General features: G+C 47.8%; 1 long non-coding RNA gene across 2 annotated transcripts; it reads left to right on the top strand.

The window, feature by feature from the left end:
- Positions 1 to 4,235: 4,235 nt before the first annotated feature.
- LOC131916496 (uncharacterized) lies at positions 4,236 to 27,305 on the top strand. 2 transcript variants are annotated; one of them, XR_009380551.1, is made up of 5 exons: positions 4,236 to 4,461; positions 14,393 to 14,525; positions 20,909 to 21,135; positions 22,090 to 22,362; positions 27,017 to 27,305. It is a non-coding gene; the product is annotated as an uncharacterized LOC131916496 (long non-coding RNA). The 2 variants fall into 2 exon arrangements; XR_009380552.1 differs by having other exon boundaries at positions 20,914 to 21,135.
- The last annotated feature ends 464 nt before the right edge of the window (positions 27,306 to 27,769 follow it).

Genomic DNA, 27,769 nt, shown 5'->3' on the forward strand with positions numbered 1-27,769 from the left:
GCAGAGCAACCACCTTATGCAGTTACAAATGGCTATGACTACTGACCTAGAGGCCATAGAAAGATCCATTTCTGCTCTGGAGAAATCTTTAACCTCGCTCTTTGAGGTTGTGTTACAAAACATAAGAGGTCTGGATTTACTATTTTTAAAGGAGGGGGGAATAAGTGCAGCCTTGAAGGGAGAATGCTGCTTTTATGCCGACCATACTGGTATTGTCAGAGAATAGATGGAAAAATTAAGGGAAAGGCTGGCTCAAAGAAAAAGGGAGTTTGAAAATCAGCACGGGTGGTTTGACTTTTGGTCCCTGGGCCTTTCAGTGGTTGACTCAGTTTATAAAAAATCAGATTGATTTGGCCTTACCACAACACGTCTCGATTCATTATCACAGAGTAGATTCCGAGGAGGCCAGCCAGGAGCCCCATCAAGGACTCAGATTCAGTGTCCTAAGGCCCTAACGTCCCCATGGTCCTGCTAGAGGGTACTCAATGACGGGAATAGTACAGGGCCCACGCCGGAGACAACAGCATACAGAGGTCGCCCGAGACCGGCTCAACACGGCATGCTGCCGAGCGTGGGAAGCCCCCTGTGTAGCCTAAGACAGGGACTCTCTCGGACCACCCCGATCACATGGACTTGATCCATTTTTGAGAAAAGAGGGGGAACTGTTGGGGACCGATTCTGGACAGTGGTGTCCTTACTTTATCAAACCTTACAAAGGCAGGAAATTCCTGGCCTAACCTCGGGCTGTACAACTTCCTGGAGTACCTGCTAATCAGCCAGCTGCAGGGGCCTGGGACCAAAGTGACCTCACCCTCCCTTAGGAATTTGCCATCCTTCTCTCCGTGCTTCCCCTGTTCCCCCTCCCTGCCTGAAGCCCTGTTTATAAGCTTCAACACCCAGTCAATAAACGGAGACCTCGACGCAACTCAGAATGTCTCTGTCTTCCTTTACGCGCCTGGTCTCCTTTCTCTCTCGCCCCCATTGATCTTTCAGGAGGTGCCTCCTCGGGTCTCATCAAATAACCTGGCCCGCGGGACCGGGCACCATCACTCCCTGGGATTAAAGGCGTGATGAGTCACCATGCTTGGCTGTATCCTTGAACACACAGAGATCCAGGTAGATCTCTGCCTCTGGAATGCTAGAATTAAAGGCATGTGCTACCACTGCCTATCCTCTATGTTTAATATTGTGGCTGTTCTCTTCCCTGACCCTAGATAAGTTTATTAGTGTGCACAATATTTCGGGGAACACAATACCACCATAGCCTGTGGTGCATTTTTAAAATTAGCAATTGACATGGGAGGGCCCAGCCCATTGTGGGTGGTGCTACCTCTGCTTGGGTGGTCCTGGGGTGTAGAAGAAAAGAAACTGAACAAGCCAGTCAGCAGTACTCCTCCAGGGCGTTGAGACGGCTCCTTCCCCAGATTCCCACTGTTTGAGTGCCTTCCTTGCCTTCCCTCAGCAGTGGGGTGTGACCTGAGAGTTCTGAGCTGAAACCAACCCTTTCTCTCCAAGTTGTTTATTTATTTATCTATCTGTCTATTTATTTATTTATTTAGAGCTGAGGATCGAACCCAGGGCCTTGTGCTTGCTAGGCAAGCGCTCTACCACTGAGCTAAATCCCCAACCCCCAAGTTGTTTATGGTTATGATATATATATATATATTTTTTTTTTGGTTTTTCAAGACAGGGTTTCTCTGTGTAGCTTTGTGCCTTTTCCTGGAACTCACTTGGTAGCTCAGGCTGGCCTCGAACTCACAGAGATCCGCCTGGCTCTGCCTCCCGAGTGCTGGGATTAAAGGCATGCACCACCACCGCCCGGCTGGTCATGATATTTTATCACAGTGACAGAAACCCTAACTAAGACACCCTCCCTCCAACAAGTTTCTCTTGGAAGATGGGCAGGCAGGAAGTGCTGGAGGCTGCCGAGCATGCAGACCACTTCACAGTGATCCTCATTTGCAGCCCTAGGAGAAGGCTGGAGTGTCCTTATTTGACAGACCAAAAACCAGAGGTTTCTTTTGATGACTTCAGTGGTCACTGCTCTTTGAGTTTCACCATGCCACCCACCCAAAGACAACAGGAAGAAGAAAGATGCCAAAAAGTTGGCCAAGAAAGACAAAGACCCAATAAACAAGTCTAAGGCCAATGCCAAAAAAAGGGGGGGGGGTGACCCAAAGGCAAAGTTCAGGACAAGCTCATCGACCAGGTCCCAAAACTACATATGACAAACTCTGTAAGGAAGTCCCCAATTTACTATTATTATATTATTATTTCAGCTGTGGTCTCTGAAAGACTGAAGATTCTAGTTCTTTGGCCAAGGAAACCCTTCAGAAGACAGATAGGGGATGAGTGCATGGATAGATGATAGGTAGGTGGGTGCTAGGTAGATGGATGCCTGGTAGGTGGATGAACTAACTGGTGGATGGGTCATTGGCTATTTGGGTCAATGAGTAGATGGATGGTAGGTAGATGGGAGGGTAGGTGGATAGGTCATTGTGTGGATGGTAGATGTCCGGTAGGTGGGTAGGTAGATAGTCAATAGATAGATGATGGGTAGATAGGTGATAAGCAAGTAGGTAGGTAGACAGGCCAATGGATAGATAGATGGATGATGAATGGATGGATGGGATAGACAGATGGGTAGATGGGTGCATAGGTGGATGTGTTAAGGTGGTGAATGGGTAAATGGATAGATGGGTAGGTGAGTGGATGAACGGGTAGGTAGATGGATGAGTGGGTAGAAAAATGGGTGAGAATGTAGACAGGTCAATGGATTTATGGATATGTGGATAAATGGGTGGGTGGGTGAATAGATTGATATAGATGGTGGGTAGATGGGTCAATGGTGATTGATATAGATGGGTAGATGAATGGAAGGGTGACTGGGTAGGTAGATGAGTGGGTGGGTAGGTAGATGGCTGGGTGGATATATAGGTGGGTGGGTGGATATATAGATGGTTGGATGAGTAGATGAATCTCTGTATGATGTATGTATGTATGTGTGTATGTATGTATGTATGTATGTATGAGTGTTAAGAGGCATCAGACTCCAAATGGAGACTTGATCAAAGAATAAGATGGGCAGTCAATCCCCTCTTACTTCAGGGTTGTGCCTATAATGTAGCATGTACACTACTACACTTTAGCTCTTCTCATCCTCTACTCGGACTCTAGGCTATTGATCCTGGGAAGACTGGACTTGTAGAGCAGGAGAGGAGAGGGAGAATGGACAGCAGCAGGTCAAGGAGGAGATGCCTGGCATTGCCCACATGGCCTGGCCCCTGGGCTCTGAGAACAGCCTGTAGTGACACCAATGTCTTAGTTACTCTTCTGTTGCTATGAAGAAGTGTCATGACCAAGGCAACTTAAAGGAAAGAGTTTATTGGGGTTTACAGTTTCAGAGAGTGAGCCCATGAGCATCGTGGAAGGTAGCATGGCAATAGGCAGGCAGAGAGAGGGGGGAGAGAGGAAGAGAGAGAGAGAGAGAAAGAGAGAGAGAGAGAGAGAGAGAGAGAGAGAGAGAGAGAGAGGGAACAAGAACTGAGAATGGCATGGGCTTTTGAAACCTCAAAGTTCACTCCCACTGACACACCTCCTCCAACAAGGCCACACCCCTTTAATAATCCTTCCCAAACAGTTCCACCAATTGTGGACCAAGTGTTCAAACATCTGAGCCTATAGGGACCACTCTCATGAAAACACTACCATTTGTAAGCTAGGAGCAGCTCAGGTTGCTCATAAAACAAAGGTAGACTTTTGACAAGCCAACAGAATTAAGTCTGTTCACAGCATCTTCTCAGCACCCACTGAGGCTCAATTGATCTGGATTTGGGGAGGGGGCGGGGACAAGAAGTCCCTATACAAAAATGACACAGAGGATATTGAAAAAAAGATCCTACTATATCTACATTTGTTTTAGTTTTTTTTTTAGAAGTATGTAAGAGAAAAAAAATCATGAAATGCTTTCATTTCTCTGTGATTGAGCAAACTCTTAAAATATTAAAGTATTGCTTAATAATTGATTAGACTAACCTCAATGGGACCAATCAGCCATTTGGCAGGATTGCTTTAAACTTTTAGGGGCTTTTAGCCTCCCCCTGGCTCCTAACCTTCCTCTTGTCTGATTCACTCAGGGCTGAGCAGACACTTCACTCTTTTGAACTTATGATGTCACAGTGTCGCTATTGAGCTGTGGGATGGCTGCCTGGAGCTGGATTCAAAAAAAGGAAAGCCCTAGCACGCCCACGTGTCTGAAGGGATGGTGAAGGAAGGGGAGGGAGGTCCCCGACAACTGACCTCAATATCTAAGACTCACTGTAGGAGTCAGGGAGAACGGCTTTGTGAGTCTCAGCTCCACTTACGTCAGGCTTGACTGTGAGATGGCAGTTATTATGGTCTGGTGAAATGATGGTGTGATTGGATTAGAGCGTCAGATGAGCTGGGTTTAAAACTTCCCTGGTGAGTTATAAGATTCCTATCCTCTCTATGCCCCAATTTCCTCATTTATAAGATGAGGTAAGACCATGTGTGCATTGACACCCTCAGCAGGGTCTGAGGTGAAGGCTCTAAACCCACACACACCCCTTGTGCTCACAAACAGCTCAGGGAGACTCTGAAATGAGAAGCATTATATAGAGCCTGGGGGTATGTGCAGCATTGCACTCACTCAGCCTTGTGAGGCCCCGGGTTCCAAAATACCACTGGGAAAACTACACAGAAGTCTACAAGACAGTGGTTATATGGATAGCCACAGCTTCCTGAATGAAGCAGTCTCCAAGAGACACTTACACATCCATCTGCCCACAGCCATGGTTTAAAAGGTGGAAATAACTCAAATATTTAATGAATGGATAAACCAAGTGTGGTCTAGCCATATAATGGAAAACTATTCAGCCTGAAAAAGGAATGATATTCTGGTATATACCACAATATGGATGTTGCTTTACCCCAAGACCTGTGGAATGATAAGTGACCCAGGCCAGACTCAAAAGCACAAATACCCTATGATTGCATCATGAGAGGTCCCCAGAATCCTCAAAATTTGAGGCTGATGGGTTGAAGAGGTGGCTCAGGGGTTGCCATGGAAACACAAAGACCTGAGTTCAGATTGTGAGAACCAACAGAGCTGGGTATGGCAGCTCAAGCAACCCAAACTTCTCTGATGAGTTGGAAAGCAGAGTCAGGAGAGTTTCCAGGAGCTCATGTGCTAACAGCAGCAAACAAGAGACCCTGTCTCCTGCGGGAGAGACTGCTCAGTGGGTAAAGGTGCTTACTGTGCAAGCCTGGAGACCTGAGTTCGATCCTTGGAACTCATTTAAGAGTGGAAGGAGATAATGGACCCCAAAAAGTTATCTATTCTCTGGCCTCCACACACGTACCATAGCATGCATGCCTCCACTATATACTCATACACAATTTTTTTTTTTTTTTTTTTTGGTTTTTCGAGACAGGGTTTCTCTGTGTAGCTTTGCGCCTTTCCTGGAACTCACTTGGTAGCCCAGGCTGGCCTCGAACTCACAGAGATCCGCCTGGCTCTGCCTCCCGAGTGCTGGGATTAAAGGCGTGTGCCACCACCGCCCGGCACTCATACACAATTTTATTTTATTTTTTTATTTTATTTTATTTTTTTTTTTTTAAGAATGTTTCAATCTTTTTTTTTTTTAAGCTTTATTTATTTATTATGTATACAGTGTTCTGTCTGCATGTATGACTGCAAGCCAGAAGAGGGCACTAGATCTCGTTACAGATGGTTGTGAGCCACCATGTGGTTGCTGGGAATTGAACTCAGGACCTCTGGAAGAGCAGTCAGTGCTCTTAACCTCTGAGCCATCTCTCCAGCCCTCATACACAATTTTAAAAGAATTGAGACCCTGTCTCGAGGTAAGATTAAGCACTGGAGCCGGGCGGTGGTGGCGCACGCCTTTAATCCCAGCACTCGGGAGGCAGAGCCAGGCGGATTTCTATGAGTTCGAGGCCAGCCTGGGCTACCAAGTGAGTTCCAGGAAAGGCGCAAAGCTACACAGAGAGACCCTGTCTCGAAAAACCAAAAAAAAAAAAAAAAAAAGATTAAGCACTGGAGACTGTCCTCTGATTGACACATGTGCCCACATACACATACATGAACACATCTGCACACACAGCATACAGAGAGGGGGAGATCAGGAGGGCAAGGGAGAGAGAGAGAGAACACAAAATGTAGGACTTTCAGAGACTGGCAGGGGTGGCCACACAGAGTGTAAATGCATTTAGTGCCTGAACTGGGTAGGAGACAGGTTTTATGTTGTGAATGTTTTACCATGATTAAAAGTGATAATTAAAAGACAGAGCCCTCAAAAGCACATGATGGCGATGCTCTGATGGATGATATGATGGCACCGCAGAACTGAGCTTCCTCCTATGGGCCTTTGTGACTCACCAAGCATTTGACCTGGATCAGAACCTTCATTTTCATAAACCTCCATGACCTGCCCCCTGCCCCTCCCCCTCCATTTAAAATGGCACAGCCAGGGTCAGCCTTTTCTAAGGACCTTGGGAGACAGGGACTGGGGAAACCAAATGAGGCATGGGAAGGGGTAGGAGTTGGTGCCTTCACACTGAGAGTCATTGTGTGACTCTCCTCAGCTAAGAGGAGCTCAAAATGCTGTAAGACTGAGCCCCTTTTTTGAAGCTACATGGTGTGTGTTTTTAAAGGTTTTTCAAAAATCATTTTCGTTTCTTTGTGTCTATGTGAATGTCACACATGTTCAGGGGCCCTCAGAGGCCAGAAGAGAAGAGGGTGTCAGATCTGTTAGAACAGAAGTTACAGGCAGTTATAAGCTGTCCAGTGTGGGTGCTGGGAACCGAATTTGAGTCCTCTGGAAGAACAACAAGTGCTCTTTACTATCTCTCTAGCCCAAAATAAAGCATTTTTGTAAAAAACTAGTTGGGGGGCTGGAGAGATGGCTCAGAGGTTAAGAGCACTGACTGCTCTTCCAGAGGTCCTGAGTTCAATTCCCAGCAACCACATGGTGGCTCACAACCATCTGTAATGAGATCTGATGCCCTCTTCTGGTGTGCAGGCATACATGCTGTATACATAATAAATAAATAAATCTTTTAAAAAAAAAAAAAAAACTAGTTGGATGGGAGGAAAGAAAGAGAAAGCAGGCTGGGAACACAGCTTAGTAAATTCCTCGCCATGGTGAGAAACTGAGCCTGACTCCCAGCTCTCTCTCTCTCTCTCTCTCTCTCTCTCTCACACACACACACACACACACACACACACACACACACACACACACACACAAGCAGTGCAGACAGCTTTAAGCCGGCTCCTACTCTTCTTGGATGGTTTTAGCTTACAACTCCTGCCGTCATCACCCCCTCAGGCCTGCATAATGTATGTGCAATAGCCTTCTTGACTTTAGGGTATGTCCGTGGAGTCCTCACTGTGGTGGATGAGTTTAGGACAACCCAGTGACATTGCTCATCCCTCCATGTCTGCCTCCTGGTTCAGTCATGACTCTGATTTTACTTCCCGACCTGGGGCATCACCTGTGAGCAGCATCTCTGGTCTTCTTCCAAATATTCTAAATTCCTTGCCATCCAAGACTGTCATCCTTCTCACCCTGTAGCCTTGGTTGCCCTTGAACTCACTATCTTCCTGCCTCAGCCTCTGAGGGCTGAGATTACCGGTGTGCACCACAAAGCCTGGTCCCCCCTACCCTCACCCCCACCACCGCTGTGGACGTGTGTGGATGTCTTCCTCAATGACTCTCTACTTTATCTTTTGAAGACAGGGTCTCTCATTGAGCTAAACTAGCTGACCATTGATCCCTGGGGATCCTCCTGTTTCTGTCACCTTTATGCTGGGGTTACAGTGACTATAGTTTACATACACCACTCCCAGCCCAATCCACTTTGTTGGATTAGTGGTTAAGAGTACTTGTTGGCTTAGTGGTTAAGAGTACTTGTTGCTCTTGCAGAGGACCTAGGTTCAATTCCCAGTACCCACGTGGTGGTTTACAACCATCTGTAATTCCATTCCCAAACAATCTGATGCCCTCTTCTGGCCTCCAATGTGCCTGCCATCAGGACCTCTGGGAGAGCAGTACATGCTCTTAACTGCTGACCCTCTGTCCAGGACCCTGCCCACAACATATTTGAGGCAGCGTCTATGACCTTGAACTCCTGATTGTACTGATTCCACTGCCCAAGTGCTGGATTACAGGCATACACCACTGCCTGAGTGCTGGATTACAGGCATACACTACTATCTAAATGCTGGATTACAGGCATACACTATTGCCTGAGTGCTAGATTACAGGCATACACTACTATCTAAATGCTGATCACAGGCATACACTACTACCCAAGTGCTGGATTACAGGCATACACCACTGCCTGAGTGCTGGATTACAGGCATACATTACTACCCAAGTGCTGGGTTACAGGCATACACTACTACCCAAGTGCTGGATTACAGGCATACACTACTACCCAAGTGCTGGGTTACAGGCATACACTACTACCCAAGTGCTGGATTACAGGCATACACTACTACCCAAGTGCTGGGTTACAGGCATACACTACTACCCAAGTGCTGGGTTACAGGCATGCACTACCACACTTGTCTTTCTCTTTCTGTCTTTTTAATGGCTTCAAACAGCCCAGGTGCCATCTTGGGGTCCTCTGTATAATAGGAATAAATTAGGGGAGTAGTTGTAGTGGAAAAATCCTTATACATGTTATCTTAGGGTTTCTATTGCTGTGAAGAGACACCACGACAATGACAACTCTTTTTTTTTTTAAAGTCTTTTTTTTTTTAAGATTTATTTATTTATTCATTATATACACAGTGTTCTGTCTGCATATATGCCTAAATGCCAGAAGAGGGCACCAGATCTCATTATAGATGGTTGTGAGCCACCATATGGTTGCTGGGAATTGAACTCAGGACCTCTGGAAGAGCAGCCAGGGCTCTTAACCTCTTGAGCCATCTCTCCAGCTCCCAATGACAACTCTTAAAAAGGAAAACATCTAATGGGTTGGCTTACAATTTCAGAGGTTTAGTCCTTTATTATCATGGTGGGACATGCCGCCGGCATGCAGGCAGACATGGTGGCATGCAGGCAGACATGGTGGCATGCAGGCAGACATTGTGCTGGAGAAAGAGCTGATCCACAGGCAACAGGACGTGAAGTGAAACACTGGGTGTGGCTTGAGCATATGAGAGCTCAAAGCCCATCCCCCACAGCGACATACTTCCTTCAACAAGGCCGTTGTTGTGTGCCATTCCCTTTCAAACCATGACATGTTATTTAATTAAAAACATTAACTTTCTCTGGCAGTCAAGGCTGGAGGCACCCAGGAGAGTGGGCTCTGTAAATACAAGCCAGCTATAGCAGCCTCCTTAGGGCTCCTGACCTGGGTCCAACTCGGGCAGCTTCACAGCCAGCCTCACATTCTGGAGAAAGAATCATAAATGCTTCTTCCCCTCTGGGCTCTTCAGCTCATCACATCCTGCTAAGCAAGGTCGTGCACTGAAGTTCCAGAACAAACACAGACTCTGGGACAATTTGACTAGAAACACAGACCGGCAGTCCACCGAGGGACCTCACACGCAGCCCATAGGTTTGGTGGTTGCTGGGAACAACCGGCATCCAGATGAGCAGAGAGCTGAGCCTCCTCTGTCTGGGAGTCCCAGGAAGAAGGGTGGTGAGGGAGCTATTTGCAGGGGGACTGTTGGCATCTGGGAAGCCTGGGCAGTAGGCCAGACGCATGAGCTAGCCCGACAGGGGCAAGTGGCCTGGCAGAGTGCAGAACAGTCAACATTCTGCAAGTCAGGCCTCCTCTCAGATCCTGCCTCGATGTGTTAAGCGGAAGCGTTGGAGTGAAGGAGTCTGTCATCCTGACTCTGTTCTCTGTCCCGCTGTGTCTCTGTCCTCCACACACGCCTGAGCACTGGCTATTTCTTAGGCACTGTCCACTTTCTTCTTAGTTTTGAGACAGTCTCTCATCTGGAATTCTCTATGCGGCTGGTCAGTGAGCCCCAAGGAACTTCCTGTTTGTCTGTCTAATGCTAGGACTGCAATCCTGTGCCACTACTCCTAGTTTGTTTTTTTTTTTAATGACTTCTGAACTCAGGCCATTTACTGATTGAGTTATCCTTTAAGCTCTGCATTTTCTTCCTTCCTTCCTTTTGTTTTGTTTTTACTGTTTACGTTCTATTGTCATTATTGTTTATGATGTGTAGGTGGGTGCATGCATGCATGCCACACATGTGGAGGTCAGAGGACAACTTTGAGGAGTTGGTTCTCTTTCCACCTTTAGGTGGGTGTTGTGGAGTATTATCTAACTAGGCAAAAATGTGTTACATTTGTTTTTGCTGAGAAATATTACTTTAACTATGTAAAGGTGTGTTGCTTTTGTTTATGCTGTATTTGTTTAATGATTTAAGAATGTGTGTTTAATTATAAAAAGATGTTTTGCATCTGTTTCATCTTGCCTGCCTGAGGCAGCCAATTGGTCTAATAAAAGCTGAACGGCCAATAGCTAGGCAGGAGAAAGGCTAGGTGGGGCTGACGGGCAGAGAGAATAAATAGGAGGAGAACTCTAGGCTTAAGAGAAGAGAAAAAGGAGAGAACGAGGGAGACACCTGGGATAAGAAGCCAGGCAGCCGTCAGCCAGCCAGAGACAGCAAGATTATAAGAAAAGGTAAAAAGCCCCGAGGCTAAAGGTAGATAAAGAGAAACAGGTTAATTTAAAAAAGCTAGCCAGAAATGAGCCTAAGCTAGACCAAGCATTCAAAACTACTAATAAGTCTCCGTGTCATGATCTGGGAGCTGGTTGGTGGCCCAAAAGAAAAAGCTGGGTACAAGTGGGTTCTGCAGATTGAGCTCAGGCTGTTGGGGTTATACAGCAACGCTTCACCCACCTAATCATCTCTCTGGCCTGATAGGTATCCCAGCTGAGAATGTATATATGTAGCTGAGAATGACTTTATATTCTTGGTCTTCTTGATTCTGCCTCCCAAGCGCTGGAATTAAAGGTATTTGCCCCTGTGCCCAGTGACCAAAGCAGAAACAAAGAGGGTTTGTTGTTTGGGCTGGTTGGTGGCTTTCTGGGGTCCTGGTGGGATGGTCAGTCAGGATTCCAGACAGAGAGAAAGGGGAGGAAAAACAGAGTGGTGCAGGTGCTGATTTTGGGAGCTGGTTCACCTGGTTGTGGGCCCAGCAAGTCTGGAATTTTCAGGAGCAAATGATGAGGCCTTGAAACCAAAGGTATGTGATTCCTCCCTCTTGTAGGAACCTTGGTCTTCACTCTGTTTTCATTTTTTTAAATTATTATTAGCAAAGCATAGGGATGCAGGCCTTTAATCTACCCCTTTGGAGGCAGAAGCAGGCAGATCTCTGTAAGGTCAAGGTCAACCTGGTCTACATAGAGAGCTCCAGGACAGCTAGGGCTACAGAAAGAGACCTCATCTTGGCTATTGCCAAGGCTGTTGGTGGCTTTCCACAAACTGACAGCTAGGCCCTATTGCGAAGATAACACTCACACAACTCATTGGACACAGAGAAGTCGAGCTAGTGCTCACCTAAAGCCTTCACCCCCGTGGACTAGTATTCACGGTGCTGGAAGGGACTCTGTATGCTAGCAAAGGACAAAGGTAAACACCTGCCCAGCTATAAACACTGGTACCTACAAGAGTGACCTTCCTGCAAGATACACTGGTGCAATAGTGGTCGCAAAGGTGGTGGGAGTAACCAACCACTATTTGATTGAGTCAGGGCCTACTCCGTGAGACGGAATCCACCCAGTGCTGCTTTGGCAGCCAAGAACTTAAGACTGGATAGGCCAGGGACCCAGGGGAAAACCAACTACTACTGTTCTGCTAAAGGAGCTCAGCAATAAAATGACTCCTGACATTGTGCTATACTCATAGGTCAGTGCCTTGCTCAGCCATTATCAGAGAAGCTTCCTCCTGCAGCAGCTGGGAACAAATACAGAGACCCACAGCCAGACAATATGCAGAGTGAGAGACCTTGGAACGCTCAGCCCTAAAAGGGATGTCTCCATCAAATCCCTCCCCTCAGGACTCAGGGAACTGTGGAAGAGGAGGCAGAAAGAATGTAAGGGACCAGAGGGGATGAAGGACACGCCGGAGCCATTGTACATATGAACTCAGAGACTGAGGCAGCACGCACAGGGTCTGCACAGATCTGCACCAGATGGGGTCCTAGAGCTGAAAGCAGATATGGACACATGCCCCCACTCCTAACACAGACACTGTCTTCGAGTGATAGCCACTTGCAAATGAAAATTTAGTTTACTCCAAGGGGGGTCTCACTGGGGAAACAAGCCATTCTTAGGGGCAGGCCCCAAGCCCAGCGGTCCATGGCCACAGGAGACAAACTCCTCAATGGCTTCTCTGGAGGATCTTTGTCTCATAACGTTAAGTCTTCATTCAGGACTTTTTCTTTCTTTCTTTTTTAAAGGCAGGGTCTCACTGTGTAGCCCTGGCTGGCCTGAAACACTCTCTCTGTAGCCCAGGCCAGCTTGAGTTTACAAGGATCTGCCTGCCTTTACCTCCAGCTGCCCAGTTATGAGTGCTGGGGTCAAGGTGTGTGCCACCATCTTTCTCTACCCTTAGGGCCTTCACCTGCTGGGATTGGGCTCATCCACGTGAGCTGCCCTTCTCAGCAGCCACTGAAATAAACATAAATCTCATCTAAAAACCTTCAAGGAAACAGACAAATGCTTGGCCAAACAACTGGGTCTCATGGCCTAGATAAGTTGGCACCCAAATTAGCCACCACAGAGGGGCATTCAGCATTCCTCCTCAGTCATGTCCACAGACATGTGACAACCAAAGACAAGACCCCACCCTACTCCTGAATGACCCTTGGGAGGGGGAGGGGGATTCCACCAATAGGAAGAGGTCCGAAAGCCAGAAGCTGGTCTGTGACCCCTATGCTGAGGATGGCTTCTCTGCCCTGCTGAGGTTAAACATGAGGAGCTGAGGGAATGCGGCCTCCAGAGAACACAGAGGGTCCTAACCCCAGGGGGCTTCTCAGGACTTATTCTGCAAGTCTGCCTCCTCTGAGGGTCAGTCCCTGGCACCTGCTGTGGCTACTTCTGATGAACAGCCTTAATAGCAGGCTTGGAAACAGGCCCAGAAATCTGAAATTCTGTAATGATTAGAGATCATTTGGGTCCAGCTCTCGGGTACTTTGTGATGCTAAAATAGAGCTGGTCCATTTCATCCCTGAGGTGTGCGGCTGAGATACTCAGATCTTAATTCTGAATGCCATGAGTCCCTGCTGGCCCCGCTCCCGTCCTTTCTAAAGGGTGATGACGCAGGACTTGCTTTTTAACCCTTGGTATTTACCCACTGCGGTCAGCTCACTAGTCCTGTCTCAGATTTGCTAAAGTAAATGCTGTGCCCTTTTCAGAGAGCTGTCATGTGTAACAGACTGCCACTGTGTCCCCCGATCCTGCCCCTAGCGAGCCCTGCAGGAGTCCTGCTGGCATGCAGGGCAGCTGTGCTCTGAGGATGAGCTCCAGAATGGGTGGCAATGTCGCCCCTTCCTTTCCCAGGTGCTGCATTAACTTTTCCTGGGGAGACACAGGGGAATGTCCCCACCCCAGATGGGCACCGATGACAAGCCAAAGCATGATTTCACTAAATTCCTACTTGGTGAGACCAATGAACATACTGGGTTTGCTTACAGAGCACAGGTGAGGGGTTACTTATGGGAGCGTGAGTGACCCCAAAACAGCTGCATCACTACAAAGTCCCTCCCATCATGGAGTCCCTTTTTCAATGAACCTTCCACTTGCCCAGTATTGAGGAGTGATAGCTCAGACTGTCACTGTTCTCTGGATAAGGGCGGGGGGAGGTGTCCTCAGCTCTGAAAGAAGAGACTAGAGTCCCAGGTGAGGGACGACATTACCATCATCATGGACTTGGCTACTGTGGCATTATTCTGCTTTAGTTGTCATGGCTCTGAGGCAAAGTTCAAGGTGGCATCTTACTATGCCCAGAGGTAAAAGGGCCATACGATACCAGGCCAGAAGTCCACTAGGTTCAGAGCTGGTTCTGTGCTCTGGGCACACCCACGAGAACAGGCATTCCACCCCCATTTTCAGGCTCAGTCACTTTGCAGGACAATGACTAGGATGGGGAGGAGAGAGGGACGCAGACCCATGAGCCTGACTTAAGCTCCTCCTTCAGCTCTGTCCTCATCCAGAGAGGAGAAGCAGCATGGCAAGAAAACAAAAGAGAGACAAAGAACTTAACCCCAGATCTCTCCCACCTTAGTTGGCCACTGAGTGTGGCTCTTTTACAAAGGAGCTGTCAGGCACCCTGGGTGGCCCTCCTTACCCTTCCTGTCTCCATCTCTCCTAGTCCTGAAGACCCATTGTTCACCTCTGATTTGTCCTCAAAGGAGAAACCGGTGCCTCAAGTCAATCTCTCCATTCAGAAGCTTCGAAGATGCAGCTCACCCTCTGTGCTTCTCTCTAGGCTTCATTATCTTTTTGTAAGTTTATCTGTTGCTGGTTACTTTTTTGTTTATTTGAGACTTTAAGAAAAGATGATTAAAAAGGCTGCAGTGTTCAGTCTGCAAAGGGAAGCTGATACATAACTTCCCATCAGGAATGAGGCTGATTATAACGACAGGGAATGTTATATTCCCCAGAAGGGAAGAACATTAGGTGGAAACTATACAATATATGGAGAATCTGAACATGATGGGGCTTTAAAGGAAAGACAGGCTTCCCTGTAAAAGCTTGTAAGGAGCAGGTAGATCTTGAGGACAGCCCTGACTATCCTGGAACTTGTTATGTAGACCAGGCTGGCCTCCATCTCAGAGATCTACCTGCTCCTGCCTCCCAGGTGCTAGGATTAAAGGCGTGAGCCACCATGCCCAGAAGATCTGATTTTTTTTTTAATAGCCTTTTAGGGGTGGTGGGAAGGTTTTATACCTCAGATTTAGTTCAGCATAGTATATGTGACAGGGAACATGGAGGAGTTGGGTACCATAAATTGAGAACTGCCAGATCACAACACAAACTCCTTTTTAACTCCATCTCAGAGAGTTGTGAGAAGACATGGCCTGATTCAGGCTGTGGGATTTGCTCTAAAGATGCAGGCTTGTGTCCTAACAGACACTAGTGCAGGTTGGCCTCAAATGCCTGTTTTCCTGACCTGCTTCCTGAGTGCTGGCTACTATAACACTGACTGTGGCCTTCCAATGCTGTGGTTTGGTGATTTCATTGAAATCACTGCTGTGAGCTCTGTGTGTCTCTATCTCATTTTTACCCAGGAGGAGGCTCTGGTGTCCATTGCTGTCCTGATCCCAGCACACAAGCTCACAGTCTTGTGGTTGGTACAGCGTATACTGTGAGAGAGGGTCCATAACATTCAGCTCTCATCCAAGGGAAAAGATAACCTTTAGCAGGGGCCTCTGAGGTTCTGAATCTTGGCTTTAGAGCTCAGAGGTGCTGTCCATGAAAAGACCTGTTAAGTGGCCCAGGAATCAATGAGTTATACTAGGGGCATTTCACAATTGTGAAAGAAACATGTTCCTTTCTACACAGCTTCCTTTTATTGGCATCTTTCTGTGTAGATGGCCAATGGATTTGTGTCAATATTGTGAGTGGGCTGTGCAAGCACCCTGAACAGACATGTGTGTGTCTTCCCATGATGTCAGAATGTATTGAATAATGATAATAAATTCACAAGATCCAGTGGATTCAATGATAGCAACTTGACAGGTAATCCTGCTTACGTTGGTAGCCTGACCAGGGTGAATGCAGGTTTTCTTACTACATTCATAATTACTAATATTAACTCTCATATCATACAGCACATAGCAAGTGTGTGTGTGTGTGTGTGTGTGTGTGTGTGTGTGTGTGTTGTATTTGAGTATGAATATAAGTTAAAGACACCACAGAAGAGTTCGAGAAGTTTCAGAAGTGGGCTGAGAGAATGCACACAGAATCAGTATTGATAAGACAATAAACTCAAAACCGTCTACCAACATCCATCTTACCTACTCACCTACACACCAACCAGCATCTACATACCAACATATTCAACCATCAGTCCAGAAAAGAAGCTGTTTCTGATACTGCAGGAGAACCAGGGTTGTGAGCCCAGCTGTAAGGTGAGAGGCCAGAACTGTTTGGTAGTAAGAACAGTAGGTCCTCTCTATGGGATACAGACTCTATGGTTTGGTGTGCCTGGTACATTCTTCTTCTTTTTTTCTTTTTCTTTCTTTTTTCTTGGTTTTTCGAGACAGGGTTTCTCTGTGTAGTTTTGGTGCCTGTCCTGATTCTCACTCAGTAGACCAGCCTGATACATTCTTGGGCCTGGCTTTCCTCATATGATTTTAATATTCCCATGTACTCTACAGTCTCAAGTCACCCTATAAACCTATAGGGTGGCTCCTTTTCTACTCTCAGGAATAAGCCATGAGCAGTCTGTGCTGCCTCAGTGGTACCAGATAGATGGTGTTGCCTGCAGATCCACACCCCCCACCCCAAGCACAGTAACGTTCCACCCTCAAAATGAATGAAAAAGCTGCTGATAAATGGAGTCTCAAGCCTGGTGGTGGTGGCTCACACCTTTAATCCCAGCACTGGGGAGGCAGAGGTAGGCAGAATTCTGAGTTCGAGGCCAGCCTGGTCTACAGAGTTCCAGGACAGTCAGGACTACACAGAGGAACCCTGTGTCAACACCCCCTCCTCCCCAAAAACCAAAGAGCCTCTTAGAGCAAGGCTTACTCTAAAGAACCAAATCACTGCTTCCTAGGACACAGAATAACTGAGTGGGGGTAGCCTGATCTCAACAGTCATCTTAATCTTCTCATAAGGTTTTATTGGCTCTAGAAAAGAATTTCTGTTTTTTGGCCAGCAATTTGTTTATTCATTCATCTATGGATATGTTCACCAACCTGCTCCTCATTCAACCACCCATTCCTATCAACATCCATTTACCCACCCACACACCTATATACCAATTGAACATCTAGACACCTGCCCATTCAACCATCCATCAATCCATCTATAAAGCTACTCACCTATCCATTCACCTACTCAACCGTCCATCCATCCACACATTCATTCATCTACCTATCTATCCACCCACCCACCCACCCACCCACTCATCTACTTACCTACTCATTTACCCATCCACCCACTCACCTATCCACCCATCTAATGACCCCCATCTATTATACCCAGACACACACAGAGAGACATAGACACACTCATTTTCCATGTCCATGCTGAATCCTCTTCACAGGCCCACAGCTAAATGCTGGAGACTAGAGGTGGACTGGGCTTTTCAGGAGGTTCCCACTCTAGGATATACTGTGTATTATCATGGAAACTCAATTTCTCTTGCAAAATTCAGTCACCTTCTTCCTCCTAAAAACAATCTGGGGACAGGCAAAGGCCAGAACACCTGACACCAAATTCCCTGGTCTGTTTTTGGGATGCTGTGCAGCTGGTCCATGAACTGCCAAGATACATTGCAAGTGATGCCTGAGCCTCCAGCACCAGGGAGGGGAGTCAAGTCTCTCTCTGTGTGAGGTGGCACAGCTTCCCTTGATGGATTAATGGGTCTAAATGTCACTGAGGCTCCTGATCTACAGCCTGTATTCCCTATACTCTGCATCAGGCCTGCCTCTCAGAGGGCAGCAGGGGGAAATGAAAGCCACTATTTTAAAACACGGCAACACCGTGACAAAACAAGAATGATGTGAAGGGCGCAGGCTTGGCAGCGCTCCGCGGCATACAGTGACCACTCTCTGCCCTTTAGAACCCAGGGACTGGGGAGCTGGCTCATAAAACCCAAGCCATACGGAGACTGAATGGCAATGCTATTTCTCACAGGCTGAGAGATGTACAGCCTGGCATGGTATGTGGTCTGTAGGAAGTAATCAGTCCTGGAGCCAGACAGACCAGAAAAAAGAGACCCTCATACACATCACCTCACTTAAGCATCTTACAACAGACCCCTGAAGAAACGGTGCCTGAAGCTCAGGACAGGCAGGAACTATTCCAAAGTGGCCCAGCTTGTTGGGGGTAGAGCTGGACCTGGACTCACATCAGGATTCCTTCCCAGCCTTCTTCCCCTCCAACTGGCCAGTGACCAGCCTACTCTTGGCACTCAAAGCTCCAGGCCTAGCCGTAAGACTATGGAAGGGCCTGAATCCAGACTTTTTGCTGGAGATCAGATTCCAGGCCAGGGCTGAGAGTTATCTTCAGATGGATTCACCTCCACATTTCAGTACTCAGGGAACAGTGGGGAGGAGCCAAGGCTCTGGGAATTTCAGTGGTGGGGGTTGGAGTTGTTCTCCAAAGACAGCTGTGGTAGTTGAGACTCCCAACCACAGGCCTGGGGAGTGCTCCTGCCAAGATGGCAGAGCAGATCTAGGCTAGCACCAGATGATAATGCCATCTAGTGCTGTGCAGGAAATGACAGAGATGGAATGGAGGGTTGGAGGAGCATTGGCCAGCACAGCCTAGCAGAGAGGTGGACAAGAAATAAAGGATGGAGTTCCAGTCCTGGTTAGACCTCCAGCCAGCGTGTTATCACCCAAAGTCAGTGACACAGCAACATGTGTGTGTTGTACAACTATTGGTGGGTGAGAATCTGGGGGTGACAGCACTTCACTAACTTTCTGGTCCTGGTGAGACTAGGTCATCTCAAGGTGCTATGGAGAGTTCCTCCTCCAAGCTCTTATGCACATGGCTAATTCTTCAAGATCAGTGGCAGTTCCAGTCACATGTGCAGGGATGTCCAACCTTTTTGGCTTTTCACAGATACATTATCACTCCAGAGCCCTGCAACTGAATTGAGGTGGGGGGGGGGGGAGAGGAGAGCAGAGGAGAAGGGGGGAGGGAGGGAGGGAAGGAGGAAAGAAAAAAATTGCAAAATGTTTTAACTCCATTTTATGATTTTGTATTAGCCCTTATTTCTAGCTGTCTGGGGTGCAGGCAGCCTGTGCACCATGGGTTTGACACACTGGTGATCATCTCAGACCTATTCACTAGGGTCCTCAGAGCCAGTGAGCCCAAGGGCCAGAGTAAGAGGGCATCAAGGAGAAGGTGGTGTCAGGCAGCTGGTCACTGCCAGTGGTGTCTTGTCAGCTTGGCTGCTACCAGTTAGAAGTGAGTCATTCAGGGACATGGGTCACACAAAGACACAGGCAGCAGAAGTAAGGACCCACAGGCCTGTGGCAGCTGTCCCACAGTGACTAATGCTTATTGGGCACTCACTCTATGCCGGGAGCCAGGCCAAGCATAGAACATGTATTAGACATATTAAAACACTTGTATTCTCTTCTAGATGTTGATCCTATTATTCTAGATTGGGTCATGGCTCAGAGAGAGAAGGAGAGAGAGAGAGAGAGAGAGAGAGAGAGAGAGAGAGAGAGAGAGAGAGAGAGAGAGAGAGAGTGAGAGAGAGAGAGAGAGAGAGAGAGTGAGAGAGAAGCCTGCTCAAGGACACACAGCCCGTGCTGAGCCAGCAGAGCTGATGGCCAAGCAGGCATTGCTGGCAGGATTCAGCAACGTAGGGATGTTGAGTCAAGGCCTCCCTGAGTTCTGCATCACTGGCTGTTCTGTTGAGCACCTGAGGCCTGGGGCTTGTGTCCTGCCCCCTGCCAGGCTGGCTCTGGCCCTCCCTTAGAAGTACAGAGGCATCAAGGGGGGTGAGCCAGCCCCAGCTGCTGCGCCCCACCCCACTCTTTCCCACTCTTTGCTCATCTGTTTCCCCAGCTGTTTCCACACCATCAGCACCCAAACACATCCCACCCACTCCGTCCCAACTTTCTGTCTGTCAGGATAGCAGTTCCCCCAGGGTGTACACTTGACAGCCCTCTTTCTATATCTGCCATGTGAGGTGGGCTGTAGGGGAAAGGGTGTCAGGGAGACTTTGACTGCAAGGTCTTAGTGTTAGTTGAGTCATCTTGACAATGACTTTCTGAGTTAAGCCAGTGAGGAGGGAGAACCTTCTGGGGGAGCACATAGGTGTACCCATGACTTTGCCAGGAAGACTCTGGATTCCAGATCTTTCTGTCAGCTGGAGCTGTAGTCAGGCAGAGAGATAGGCATCAGGAGGCTGAATTGCCACTTTCTGTATTAAACATAATGTTTGCCTTAAAAAGATTTTAGAGATTTAAGCTGGGTGGTGGTGGCACATGCCTTTAATTCCAGCACTTGGGAGGCAGAGGCAGGTTGATCTCTGAGTTTGAGGCCAGCCTGATCTACAGAGTGAGTTCCTGGACAGCCAAGGCTATACAGAGAAACCCTATCTTGAACAACCCCCAAATTTTTATATTTATATAGATATAAATGTGTGTATCCTCAAAGTTCAGAAGAAATCATTGGATCCCCTGGAGCTGGAGTCATAAGTGGTGGTATGCCGCCAGACATGGGTGCTGGGAACTGGACTCAGGTCCTCTGGAAGGGCAACAAGTGCTCTTAACCACTGAGCCATCTCTCCAGCCCCCAGTTGGCTTTTTTTTTTTTTTTGGTTTTTCGAGACGGGGTTTCTCTGTGTAGCTTTGCGCCTTTCCTGGGACTCACTTGGTAGTCCAGGCTGGCCTCGAACTCACAGAGATCCTCCTGGCTCTGCCTCCCGAGTGCTGGGATTAAAGGCGTGCGCCACCACCGCCCGGCTCCCCAGTTGGCTTTTTAATCACTTCTGAGTATCCAGTCCAGGGATTAAGCATGCTCCCTACCATCCAGCTCATTTTTCCACATTGAGACCCAGGCCCCATCAAGGTACCATGTTCATTCAGCCCACGGTCATCTTGCCTCTGTCTCTATGACTATGCTGGCTGTGGGGACAGGCAAGAGGTGAATCCTCCAGCTGTTCTTCCTTGCATGTCTGGTTTGTTTCACTCAGCACAGTGTCCTCAGATTTGGCCTGTTGCAGCTGGCAGGACTCCCTTCACATTCAAGACTGGACAGCATTCTGCTGTGTAGGCAGGCCACACTGCTTCTCCACTCACCTGTGAATGACTGCCTGGTCCCCTCTGTCTCAGCTACTGCTGTGAAGATGGTCACACAAATGTGTGTTCAGAAAGGCTGCCTCTGTAGAGAAGCCAGGAAGGATACTGCTGGAGATAGCAGGTAATGGGGGGAGGATATGGAGAGAGGATGAGGGAAGATGGGGAGTGGGGAGGAAGGAGGAGGGAAGATTGGGAATGGGAAAGAGGAGAAGGGAGGATATGGAGAGGGAGGAGGGATGGTAGAGTTAGAGGAGGGAGGATGGGGAGTGGGAAGAATAGAGAAGACAGGGATGGGGGGAGGAAGGTGGAAAGGGAAGGGATGTTGGGGAAAGAGGAAGGAAGAGAAAGGGAGGAGGATAGGGGAAGAGGAGAATTGTTGAAAGAGCAGAGTTAGGGTGGAGGGTAGGGATGAAAAATAGGGTTGTCATGAGATCTGTGACATCTGTCACTGTTCATAAGCCCCCTTGGTTGCCACACACTCGCCCTGTCCCTAAACAACCACTTCCCTGAGGCCCAGGACCATGATTTCTCCTTAACCTTTCCCAAGGAGACAGATTTAAAGAGACTCTAAGAGCTACAAAGAGCGAGCTGACAGGACCCAGAATCCAGACCCTGGCTGCTCTGGGCTCTGGAGGAAAGAGACAAATGCTGCCACAATAAAACAAACCCACTGACCCAAGATGAACAATGTGCTGGGTGTGGTGGCACATTGGTGGCAGTGATCCTACCGCCCAGGAAGCTAAGGCAGGAGGATTGCAGGTTTGAGAACAGTTTGGGCTACATAAAGCAAGATTCATAATACAAACGTACACATATGATATATAGATATATATCCCATATGTATATGCCTTGTAAAGTAGAATATTCTCCAACTGCCAGCTACTGCTGTGTGACAAATAACCCCACCTGAGAGGCTGCCCCCACAAACATGAGCCATTGTTAGCTATTGGTGTAGTATTGATGCATCCCCGGGTCAGCTCCACGCACAGGAGTAAGGTAGTGTCCACACACCAGGATACCCGAGTTGGGCGATCAACTCTGCCATACTGTTAGTGAAATCCCTATCTTTCTCCAGAAGGTGATGGCAGAGGCATCTTGCAAGCACATCTGTAGGCTGCACTGGCTGCTCTGTTACGGTCCTCAGTCCCAGGACAGAGGGCAGGGACACAGTGAAAAAGAAGAGATAACCGTACTGCCTTCTGGAATGTTCCAAAAGAAGCTGAGTGCTCGTGGCTGCCCCTCCCTGGAAGGAGCATTGCTTTTCATACTCCGAAGTTCCCTGACTCCATCTCCCACATCCTGTGATCAACACTGATAAACACAAAGGAACAAACAAATCCACCCTCAGGTAACCTCAGGTGGAGTAGACTGCATCTCCAGGACCCCCCCCTCCCCCGACCCCAGTCTCTAGAGGGAGTAAGAGCTTCTGTCTGGGGCTGATGAGTATTAACAGAGCTCCACAGCTTGAGTGGAAACTCAAGTGTTTGTGGAGAGAACCAAGCTATGCTGACAGTGCCCGGAGGAGACTTTGAGCTGCTGAAACACTGCCCAGGTTGCGGCTGTCGGCCACCTCCACTTCTAGACTTGCTCTTTCAGGATGTGTGTGCAGGTGCATGTATGTGTGCATGCATGAGTGTGTCATGTGCATGTGCTAGTGAATTCATGTGATTTATGATGGAAAGTGCTGCATGGTCTCCTTGCTCCTGGTTTTGGATTACTGAAGAAAATCCTGTTACTTGTATATGGACACCACAAGTCTGTTTATCTAATTTTCAGACACGGTGTGATCTCCCGTCTTGACTCTAAGTAGGATTTATATCTCCCCAGATGAAGGTGAAAACCAAGAGGCTGCTTCGCTCACAGCAGGTGGTGCAGCCTCACAGGGCTCAACACACACTTAATACAGATGCAGAAGACAAAGAGTTGTTTTCAGTTTAAAATCTTTAAGCTGGAGGAGCTTGGGAGATGGCTGGGTGGGCGAGAGCACTTGTCATGCAGACTTGAGGACAGGAGTGCCAGTCCTCAGAACCCACATAGAATCTAGATGGACGTCATAATGGCAGGGAGGAATCAGACTCCGTCAAACGAAATGGAAGGTGAAGTGGTCCTCTGGCCACACATGGGCATGAACTAACACACACACACACACACACACACACACACACACACACACACACACACACACACCCTCTCTCTCTGTTTCTCTGTCTCTGCCTCTGTCTCTCTCTCAATCTCTCAATGCTTGCTACATAAAAATTTGCTTGTGCTGGATAGTTTTATGCCAACTTGACACAAGCTAAAGTCATCTGAGAGGAAGGAACCTCAGTTAAGAAAATGCCTCCATAAGATCGGGCTGTAGGCAAAATTGTAGAGTGTTTTCTCAATTAGTGATTGATGGGGGAGGGCCCAGCCCATTGTGTGTGGTGCTATCCCTGGGCTGGTGGTCCTGGGTTCTATAAGAAAGTAGGCTGAGGGGGAGCAAGCCAGTAAGCAGCACCCCTCCATGACCTCTGTATCAGCTCCTGCCTCCAGTTCTTGCCCTGTGTGAGTTCCTGTCCTGACTCCCTTCAGTGATGGGCTCTGATGTGGAAGAGTAAGCCAAATAGACTGTTTCCTCCTGCAGCTTGCTTTTGGTCCTGGCGTTTCATCATGGCAACAGTGACCTTAACTAAGACTCTGCTCTGGTATTGTTAAGCAATCCTGACACGAGGGATGTGTGACTGTCACTGTGACAGGTTCTTTGCCAGGCATGACTGCTGTTGGGGGCACACAGGTCCATTCAGGGGCAGTTAGAGACCAGTGTGCCATGTAGTGGTTCTCAACAAGGTCATCTGGAAAAGTCTGTAGACATTTTTAGATGTCAGTGACAAGAAGGAAGTTCTTTCTTTCTTTCTTTCTTTCTTTCTTTCTTTCTTTCTTTCTTTCTTTCTTTTTTTTTTTTTCTCAAGACATGACTTCTCTCTGTAGCCCTGGCTGTCCTGGAACTCACTCTGCAGACCTGGCTGGCCTCAAACTCAGAGATCTACCTGCCTCTGCTTCCCGAGTGCTGGGATTAAAGGCATGTGCCACCACTGCCCAGCAAGAAGGGAGTTTTCTTACTGTGATAAACTTCCCTGACAAGAGCAACTTACAGGAGAAAGGATTTATTTTGTTCACAGTTTGAGCGTATGGTCCATCATGGCAGGGAAGTCATAGCATCCGAGACTTGGAACTTGAGGCAGCTGCTCACCTCACACCTGTACTTGGGCAGGAGGCTGAGGGAGACAAATACTGGGTTTCAGCAGATCCCTTCTTTTTATGCATTCCGTAAAAGGGGAACAATGGGGTCCACTATTAGGGTGAGTCTTCCATCTCAATTAACTTAAACATAATCCCTCATTGGCATACCCAGGGGCTAAACTAATCTAGATGATCCCACACAGGCTTTCATAGAGGGGTGTCTCCTAGGAGATTCTAAAGCCTGTCAAGTTGACAATCGACACTAACCATTGCAAAGGTGACCTTGGCATCTAGTGAGCAGAGCTCACAGCTGCCCTCAACATGGAGATCATCCCTTGTGCCTTTCTGCCCTGTGCGAACACAATCCTCCACCCCTTGGAAGGACACCGTGATGGAGGCATCATCCTGAAAATCTTGGAAACAGAGACCAGACTCTCACCAGACATTGAACCTGCCTAAGACTCAACCCATAGCTGTGAAAAATACACTTCTGTTCTATAAGTTAACAGTCTGTGGTATTTGTTATAACTACATAAAACATAAGGCTGTAGCATGGATAAATACTGAAAAAGAGATGAAATAACCAGACGGTGGTGGTGCACGCCTTTAATCCCAGCACTTGGGAGGCAGAGGCAGGTGGATCTCTGAGTTCAAGGTCAGCCTGGTCTACAGAGTGAGTTCCAGGACAGCCAGGACTGTTTCACAGAGAAACCCTGTCCTGGGGGTGGGGGGTGGGGAGATGAAATAAGCCAGACCCAAAGGACAAAAGCCCTGTGATCGATCCCTACAATAGTCATTTCCAGAGACAGGAAGTGGAGTGAGGTGTAGTGGATGGGCAGTTGGTGTTGACTGGGAATGGTTGCAGTTTGGGAGGAGGAAGAAGAGTGGGTAGTAGTGATGTGCTGAGACCACTGAGCTGTGCTTTGAAAGGCAGATAAATGTCTTACTGTCCTTTCCTGTGGTCATGACAGACTGACAACTCACAGGGGGAGGGTTTATTTCAGCTCACAGGCTCACAGTCCATCATGGCAGGAAGTCGGGACAGCAAGAGCTTGAGGCAGCCATCACCTCACATCTCCAGAAAAGAGCAATGACTGAGGCTGCTGAGCTCAGCCTCTTCATTCAGTCCAGAGCCCAGCTATGACATGGGACCGATGACATTCAGGGTGGGGCTTCCCACCTCAGAGAACCGTTTTCAGGAGGACTACAGGCCAACCTCTCCTAGACAATCCCTCATTGAGACCCCATCACAGAAGATTCCAGGTCCTACCAAGCCAACAGCTGACATCAACCATCACAGACTCATTTGCTCAGATTGTCAGCAATGCTGAAGCTGAGGACAGGCAAGCTGTACAGGACAGGGGGATTGACTGTCTTAGTGTGTTTGTGCTGCTGTAACAAAATACCCACATTGGCTGAACCAGAAACATAGATGGCTCTCTATGTACATAATTTCCTAGGTGCCCACTCCAGTCTATCAGCCTTTTTTTTTTTCCCCCAGCACTGTTCTAGGCCACTTCCTGTCCCTTCCGGTCATGCTTGGCCACCACATTTTACCTTGTACAGTACTAAACCCTGAGTCAGATTTTATGAATTCAGATGCTCCAGCTCCCAGAAGAGTCATAGTTGGGCTTGTTGACTGTTGACATTCACCCCTAAACGGGGATGGGAGAGTGACAGGACCCTTTGAACTACCTCTCCCAACCAATTGTAGACAGTTCTTCCCTAATTTGCACAAATGGTTTCAGGGTCTCAGGAGGAACTAGAGCAGTGGTTCTCAACCTTCCTAATGCTGCAACCCTTCAAAACACCACAACTCATGTTGTGGTGACCCCTCCTGTGGTGGTATTGTGTTCCCCAAAATATTGTGTACCTTAATAAACTTATCGGGGGTCAGAGAACAGAAAAGCCACTAGATACTTAGGCTAGAAAATGTTGGCACTCACGCCTTTAATTCTAGCATTCCAGAGGCAGAAATCCATCTGGGATCTCTGTGAGTTCAAGGCCTCATTGGAAACAGCCAGACATGGTGACACAGGCCTTTAATCCCAGGGAGTAATGGTAGAAGGTAGAAAGATATATAAGGCGTGAGGACCAGAAACTAGAAGCTTTTAACTGGTTAAGCTTCAGGCTTTTGAGCAGCAGTTCAGCTGAGAACCACTGGGATGAGCACACAGAGGCTTCCAGCCTGAGGAAACAGGACCAGCTGAGGAACTGGCGAGGTGAGGTGGCTGTGGCTTGTTCTGCTTCTCTGACCTTCCAGCATTCACCCCAATACCTGCCTCAGGTTTGATTTTATTAAGACCTTTTAAGATTCATGCTACACCCCCCAATCATAAAATTATTTTGTTGCTACTTTATAATTTTGCTACTCTTACGAATCACAGTGTAAATATCTGATATGCGGTATAAAATCCAAAAGCCAAAGCATACTCAAGTGAAAGGATATATTTGTGCATGCATGCATGCACACAGACATACAGGCATAAATGCATATGTGTGTGTGTGTGTGTGTGTGTGTGTGTGTGTAAGTGTAAGAAGTAGATACCCTTGGCAATCACTTTCACTCAGAATGCAGCTGTGCTCCTCATTGCTACCAGCCACCTCAAGAGGTGTGCGCCAGGAGAAAGCAGAATGTTCAGCTTCACTCTTGACACGTCCCTCTGATTAAAAAGTGGAGAAGAGAAAATATGGGAGGAAGATGGAGAGTTATGGGGAGAAATAATGACTGCAACTATGGTAAAAATTGAGAACACAAATTACATTTACAAATTTCTCCCCAGCTGACAAGACACCCAGCCTAGAAGGAATGGCACTGGGGAAGGTGGCCGGCGTGAATAATTCATGAAGGCGGGAATCTGGCCTGGGCACAGAGTGTTCCAGTGGCAAGGGCCTGAAGGAGCTGCTGTGAAGATGGGTTTTCTCTACATCCTGCTCGTTCCCTGCAGCCATCAGACAGAGTCTGCAGTGAGACAGGCAGACCAGACTAGACTCAGCCTTAGCAGCTGGGCTGTCTGTAGCCAGCCACCAAGCAGCCTCACTGTAAATGGTAATTCCAGACAGAAATGGAAATTTTTGTTCTCTTTCTTTTTTTCTTTTTTCTTTCTGATATTTGCCTTCTGCAGGAGGAGGACTGTGATCTAGGTGGCTGACTAGTGGTACGCACATGTTCTCAAAGTCCCTCTTGGTTATGTCCTGTGGCGTCTATACATTGCGTAACAAGTACCTTCTAATTTCTGGGGGGTTTGTGCCACAGAGATGGTTCAGTGGTAAAGTGCTTGCCACGCAAGCATGAGGTCCTGAGTTCAAGCCCCAGAACTCACATAAAAATGCCACGCATGGTGATGCATGCTTGCAAATTCAGTCCTGGGAAGGTGGAGACACGTGGGTTTTTTGGTCTTGCTGGTGAGCTCCTGGCAAATGAGGGACTCTAAGGAGCTGGACAGCATCCTCGAAGACATACCTGAGGTTTCCTTTGGCCTCTACATGCACACATACACACACATAAGTATACCTGCACACATGTGTATATGCAC

This window comes from Peromyscus eremicus, chromosome 8a (genome assembly GCF_949786415.1).
Source record: "Peromyscus eremicus chromosome 8a, PerEre_H2_v1, whole genome shotgun sequence".
Classification (NCBI taxonomy): domain Eukaryota; kingdom Metazoa; phylum Chordata; class Mammalia; order Rodentia; family Cricetidae; genus Peromyscus; species Peromyscus eremicus.